The following is a 7,160-nucleotide window of genomic DNA, read 5'->3' as shown; positions in this document are numbered from 1 at the left end:
CTGTGAAGATAAGCTAATTGGCTCCTTTCACAGGAAGACTGTGGGTTCATCTTACTGGCAGCTGGTTAAGAACTCTTTCTCCATTTGTTACAGTTTTATGGGACCCCTGAATTTAAGACCCACTGGCACAAGACCCAGGTAATTGAGAGGTGTCCCCTCTGCCTGATAAATCAGCCCCAGCCAGGGCCTTCTGGGGGGTGGGTAGCACTGGGAAAGTTTCTCTTCCTTCTTCCCTTGTGACCACGTTCATACACAGTTGACTCAAACACGAGTTTCAACTATGTGGGTCCACTTACTTATATTACTTTTTTAATAGTAAATACAACAGTACTACATGATCCGAGGTCTGTTGAATCCATGGATGTGTAATTGTAGATACAGAGGAACCACGAGTGTATGGAGGGCTGACTATAAGTTCTACACAGGTTTTCAACTGCACAGAGGGTGGGTGCCCCTAACCCCCACGTTGTTCAAAGGCCAATTGTATTTTTTTTCCTTTTTCTCCAGTGGTGTATTGTATTCTCCCTTCAGGAGGGCTGGACTCTGCAAGTTCTCTCTTGTGGGTGAGTACCTGGCTACTTCAACACTCACCTAATTCTTGCTCAACAGTAGCAAGAGGCGTCCAGGAAGTCTCACTGGCTCTGCTGGTTCCACAGTTTGTATGGAGGTATGTCTGTCTGATACTGGCTGAACTGGTGGGTGAGATTCCCCTTGGATCCCCTGGGGAAAGGTACAAGATCTGGAAACCCTCACTGAGGCGCCCTTGTTCGTTATGGATGTCCAATTTGTTAATTAAAGACGGGGATTAAAAAGGAGGAATGTCTTATGCTGCCACATGCTGATGTCACGTCCCAACTTATATTTTAAGTAGGTAGAGAATTCCTCTTTACTAACTAGCTTGGAAGTTTTTCAATGTTAACAAGTAGTGCTCTTGTACAGTGAGTATTAGCTGAGAATCAGCACCTTTGTTCCCACCTGTTATATGCCAGAAGTGTCAGATAAACTGATAAAATGTGTAGAAAAAGTTGCTGTTTTTGGAAGATTTACTAAAGATGAGTCACCAAAAAATTGATGTCAAATTACATTTGGACAAGATAATTGTAAAAAGTTGAGGAAAAAATCATTTTAAAATATGTAGGACAATGCACTCAGTTGGCAGATAAGTTTTAAGTTGTTTTACTTGCTAAGTTATGAGAATAGATTTTTAATACTAATCTGTTAAATACAAAGTCAGTTTAACTGAATTAGTCCATATACATTGCCGAATTTGATTTTTTTAATGTTATTTAGAATTTTTATACTTATGTTCATGAGTAAGAATAGCCTATCATTTTCCTTGCTTGTATTGGCTTTGTTTTATTAAGGTTATACATGAAATGAATCAGAGACACCACCTCTTTATCTATCCTCTGGAAGAATGTATATATATGGAAAGGGAATGACCTTCTGGGTTATTTGGTAGAAATTTTTTGTAAAGTGTTGTGGGCCTGGTGTTTCGGTATTCATTTGCCTGAGAATGTCTATTTTGTTCTAATTTTTAAGTGATATTTTAACCAAGTAAACAATTCTAGGTTATTTTCTTTCAGCAATTTGAAGATATTATTCTACTTTTTTTTTTTTTTTTTTGTGGTACACGGGCCTCTCACTGTTGTGACCTCTCCTGTTGCCGAGCACAGGCTCCGGATGTGCAGGCTCAGTGGTCATGGCTCACGGGCCTAGCCGCTCCGCGGCATGTGGGATCTTCCCGGACCAGAGCACGAACCCGTGTCCCCTGCATCGGCAGGCAGACTGTCAACCGCTGCGCCAATGGGGAAGCCCTGTTCTACTATTTTTACCCTTCCATTTGCTATTGAGAAATTTGTTCTCAGTATAAATTTTATTCCTTGAAGTTTATCTGGTTCATTGGTTTTGTTTATTTTTGGTTTTTTGTTTTTTTATTTATATTTGTTTTTTCTGTATGTCTATTTTAAGATCTTCTCTTAGTCTTTGGTGCCCTGAAGTTTTACTATGATCTGTTTACATGGGTATTTCTTTTCATTTATTTATTCCCTGTTTGGGAATCATTGCTTCCTGAAACTTAAGTTTTAATATATTTCATAAATTTTAGAAAATTTCAGCCATTGAATTTCCAGCGAATTGACTATTACATCTCACCCATTGTCCCTATTCTCTTCTTTCATACAGTAAGTCCCCTACATACAAACCTTCAAGTTGTGAACTTTCAAAGATGCAAATGTGCCCTTGTATGCCAGCTATTATACTGTACTACTGTACTTTTCAAAGTAGTGTACTGTAAGATTAAAAATGTTTTCTCTATTTTTTGTGTTTGTTTTTTATGTATTATTCGTGTGAAAAGTATTATAAACCTATTACAGTACAGTACTATATAACAGATTGTGTTAGTTGGGTACCTAGGCTAACTTTGTTGGACTGATGAACAAATTGGACTTACGAATACACTCTCAGAATGGAACTCATTCATATGTAGGGGACTTACTGTATTTTCCATCTTTGTCCTTCTTTACTGCATTCTTTAGATCTATGTTCCATTCCACTAATTCTCTTTTCATTGTGTCTAATCTGATTAATCCATTTTAGTAGTTTACTATTGCAGCAGTAACAAATTGCCACAAATTTAAACAATGTTTAAAACAATAGAAATTTATGACCTTACAGTTCTCTTGTTCAGAATTTCTAAATGGGTCTCCAGGCTAAAGTCAAAGGTTGTATTCTTTTCTGGAGGCTCTAGAGAAGAATCTGCTTCTTCGCCCTTTCCAGCTTCTAGAAATTGTTCACATTTGTTGGGTGATGGTTTGCTTCCTCCAGTTTGAAAATCACATCCATCATTCTGACACTGACTGTTTTGCCTCCGTCTTCAATTTTTAAGTACCCAAGTGATTGTATTGGGCCCACCCAGATAATCCAGTATTAGTCTTTTTATATTAAGGACATCTGATTAGCAAATTTAATTCCATCTGCAACCTTAATTCCTGCTGTCATGTAACATAACATATTCATAGGTTCCAGGGATTAGGACATGGACATCTTTGGGAGACCATTATTCTGCCTACCCTCCACTGAGTTAATTTCAATGATTTTATATCTCATTTCTAAAAGTTTATTTGGCTGTTTTTCTAGTCTGCCTGGTCATTTATTATAATCTCTCATTTCTTGTTCATATTTTTTTAAGACAAAGAAACTATAAATTGGACTTTATTATAATAAAAAAGTTCTGTTCCTCAAAAGACACTGTTAAGAAAACAGGTACACAACAGGCTGGAAGAAAATATTCATAATAAATACATTTGACAAAGGGCTTATAATACGTATAGAATATGCATAGAATTCCTAGAGCTCACTAATAATATGTCATATAATTGTCTGCAAAATATTTAAGCAAACACTTCACAAAAATGACATATGAATTAGTAATAAGCATATTAAAAAGTGTTCAACATCACTGATTCTCAAGGAAATGCAAATTAAAACACAGATTGATAAAAGATTGACAATACCAAATGCTTTAGAGGATGTAGAGCATCTGGAAATCTCATACATAGCTGTAAAAATATAAAATAGTACAAACACTTTGGAAAATAGTTTGGCAGTTCCTTCAAAAGCTAAACATACATATGTGCATCCATGACTCAGCAGTTACACTCCTAGGTATTTAAGAGAACTAGAAACATCTATTCACAAAAGCCTTGTTCTAGAATGTTTAGAACTACTTTATTTGTAGTAGCCCCAAACTGGAAAAAAACCCAGGTGTCCATCAACAGGAGAACAATGGTTAAATAATCTATGATATATTTATACAGTTGAACAACAATAAAAAGAAGTGAACTACTGATACACATAACAACATGGATAAATCTCAAAAATGTTGACTAAAAGAAGTCAAAAACAAAGCAGTATATAGTTTATAATTCCATTTATAAGAAGTTTAGAATAAGCAAAAGTAACCTATGGTAATAGAAATCAGATGAGCAGTTGCTTCTGGGGAACAAAGAAGAGGGATTGCTAGAAAGAGGTGATGATAGAGAAGATGAATAATTAAAGTAACTTGTATTTTGAATGGTGCCAAATGGGGACATGAATGAGATGAATGAAAAGATTCACTGGTTTTGAAATAGCTTGACGTTCTGGAATGAACAGACTAGATGATGCTTGATGTCTGTGGAATGGCTAAGCTAGAGCTATATTTCAGCAACCGGCTTGAACCTGGACTTCTGGTTAGGGAACAAAATGTGCCACACACTGGGCCATTCACTGGAATATGAACATAAATAAAACAGTTCTGTACTTAAAGAATTCCCTTGGGGCTTCCCTGGTGGCGCAGTGGTTGAGAGTCCGCCTGCCGATGCAGGGGACATGGTTCGTGCCCCGGTTCGGGAAGATCCCACATGCCACAGAGCGGCTAGGCCCATGAGCCATGGCTGCTGAGCCCGCGTGTCCGGAGCCTGTGCTCTGCAATGGGAGAGGCCACAACAGTGAGAGGCCCACATGCCGCAAAAAAAAAAAAAAAAAAGAATTCCCTTGTTATTATAACAAAATAAATGTGGAATATTTATAGCCTGAATTAAGGTAACAAGCAGTGATGGACAAAATCTGGAAGGTGTTTTCAAAATTTTTTTCTTAAGTACTGTTTTATACTCAATGAAATGCACAGATCTTAAGTGGATAGGCTGTTCAGTTTGACAAATGAGTACACTTATGTAATCCACATCCTTATTGTCAAAATATTCCCATCACCTCAGAAAATTCTCTCCCACCTCTTGTTCATATTTTTAGTTCACTCTTATTTCTACAAATGTTATAAATATACTTTTAATATTTTATGTCTGATAATTCCAATATAAGCTTGTTGGGTCTAATTCTGCTGTTTGTTACTCCTGATCTTTTAAGGTAAGAAGAATGAACAAGGTGCCTTAAAAAACATAAAAGAAGGGGCTTCCCTGGTGGCGCAGTGGTTAAGAATGCCTGCCAATGCAGGGGACACGGGTTCGAGCCCTGCACCTGGAAAATCCCACATGCCACGGAGCAGCTTGAGCCCGCGTGCCGCAACTAATGAAGCCCACGCGCCAAGAGCCCGTGCTCCAGAACAAGAGAGGCCACCGCAATGAGAAGCCCGCGCACCGCAATGAAGAGTAGCCCCCGCTGCTGCAACTAAAGAAAGCCTGTGTACAGCATCGAAGACCCAACACAGCCAAAAATAATAAATAAATTTAAAAAAATTTTTTTTAAACCCATAAAAGAAGGATATTTGGAATATTCTTGAAGGTTAGGGGCCAATTCCCAGAAGCAATGATAACTAAAGTAAGTCCTTTTGGATGAATTAATACTCTTAAGAAGGGGTTAGGTGTGTCAAGAGAAAATCGTATAAACAAAGATACAGAATCCTGAAACAAATGGTGAATGCAGTGAACTAGGAGTGTTCAGTGTTATTGGAACAGATGAAAAAAAGGTAGCTGAAAGAAAATAAGGCTAGAGAGGTTGGTTGACTGACTCTAAGTCAGAGTGAATTGAGTTGATGCTGTGAACCCTATTAGTGATGAGAGTTACTGAAAATTTTAAGCAGGGAATGATACAGTCAGATTTGGAGTCTTAAGTATGTAGCTCTACATATTTTTTGTTTTGTTTGTTTTGCTTTATGCAATCTGATAAACTTAGGCTTTTAACTGGCAGTTTAGTCCATTTGTACTTACTGATTAATTACATCCTGATTTGCTTCTACTGTTTTATTTTTTTGTATCAATCTGTGTCAGTTTTCTTCCTCCTTACCTGATTTCTTTGTTTGGGGTTGTTAAATTGGTATTTATATGTTCCCTCTGAAAACAGGAGACGACTTCTTGGTTTTATCCCTGCCATACCCTCTGCTTCTCAACTGCAACAGCGTATGCAAGAAGACAATGTGGTTCTATTTTTAAATACTGAAGGAAAGACCTTTGAAACAGTTCGTATTTAGCTAAAAGTCATTCAAATGTATATGAATAATAAAAGATTCTCAGACATACTAAGTTCCTCAAGCAGGATGAGGGAGTAAGACAAGTTAGCAAGGTAGTATGTTGTCCAGGGAGCATCTGCTGGCTTTATTTCTCTTATTTGAATAATTCCTCCCAAAGTTTATTTATTTATTTATTTATAAAATTGATCCTTTGGCTGTGTTGGTATTTGTTGCTGCACGTGGGCTTTCTCTGGTTGTGGTGAGCGGGGGCTACTCTTCGTTGCAGTGCGCGGGCTTCTCATTGCGGTGGCTTCTCTTGTTGTGAAGCAAGGGCTCTAGGCGCACGGGCTTCAGTAGTTGTGGCATGCGGGCTTAGCTGCTCCATGGCATGTGGGATCTTCCCAAACCAGGGAACGAACCTGTGTCCCCTGCATTGGCAGGCAGATTCTTAACCACTGTGCCACCAGGGAAGTCCCCAAAAGTATGTTTAAAATGGCTCTTTTTGTGGCAAAACTTCTGAAACTTTTAGAGATTATACCATAATGTGTCTAGGTGTACAGTTTCTTCTCTTTTAGGGTATGGGTTTTTCTTATTCCTTCTGTTTAGTACTCTATGAACACTATTGATCTCAAGTTGTTAATCTTTTTTTTTATTTTTTTTAAATTAAAATGTAATTTTAATTTTTTAAAATTATTTTTAATTTTTTTTTCTTTTCCATTATTATTTTTTTTTTACAGGATATTGAATACAGTTCCCTGTGCTAAACAATAGGACCTTGTTGTTTATCCATTCTATATATAACATTTTGCATCTACTAGTCCCAACACCCAATCCATTCCTCCCCATCCTGCCTCCCCCTTGGCAACCACATGTCTGTTTTCTATGTCTGTGAGTGTGTTTCTGTTTCATAAATAAGTTCATCTGTGTCATGTTTTAGATTCCACATATAGGTGATATCATATGGTATTTGAGTTTCTCTTTCTGACTTTGCTTAGTATAATAATCTCTAGTGGGGAAGCAGGCAAGATGGCGGAAGAGTAAGACGCGGAGATCACCTTCCTCCTCACAGATACATCAGAAATACAGCTACACGTGGAACTTCTCCTATAGAACACCCACCGAACACTGGCAGAAGACCTCAGACCTCACAAAAGGCAAGAAACCCCCCACGTACCTGGGTAGGCAAAAGAAAAAAAAATAAACAGAGACAAAGAAT

At 37.7% G+C, this 7,160-nt stretch overlaps 1 protein-coding gene across 3 annotated transcripts in view; it reads left to right on the top strand.

The window, feature by feature from the left end:
- The first annotated feature begins 281 nt into the window (after positions 1-281).
- The window catches only part of LOC102985122 (flavin-containing monooxygenase 5), a 74,704-nt gene continuing 67,825 nt past the window's right edge, over positions 282-7,160 (top strand). For 2 of the 3 annotated variants that reach the window (XM_055084365.1, XM_055084366.1), the window contains exons 1-2: positions 282-667; positions 4,906-5,316. The gene's annotated coding sequence lies outside the window, so the exon portion shown is untranslated. Of the gene's footprint in view, positions 668-1,586; positions 2,279-4,905; positions 5,317-7,160 lie in introns of those variants that run through there. The other variant, XR_008617137.1, reaches the window with a different exon arrangement.

Source organism: Physeter macrocephalus, chromosome 4 (assembly GCF_002837175.3).
Source record: "Physeter macrocephalus isolate SW-GA chromosome 4, ASM283717v5, whole genome shotgun sequence".
Taxonomy (NCBI): domain Eukaryota; kingdom Metazoa; phylum Chordata; class Mammalia; order Artiodactyla; family Physeteridae; genus Physeter; species Physeter macrocephalus.
This window is presented reverse-complemented; position numbering and strand designations above follow the sequence as displayed.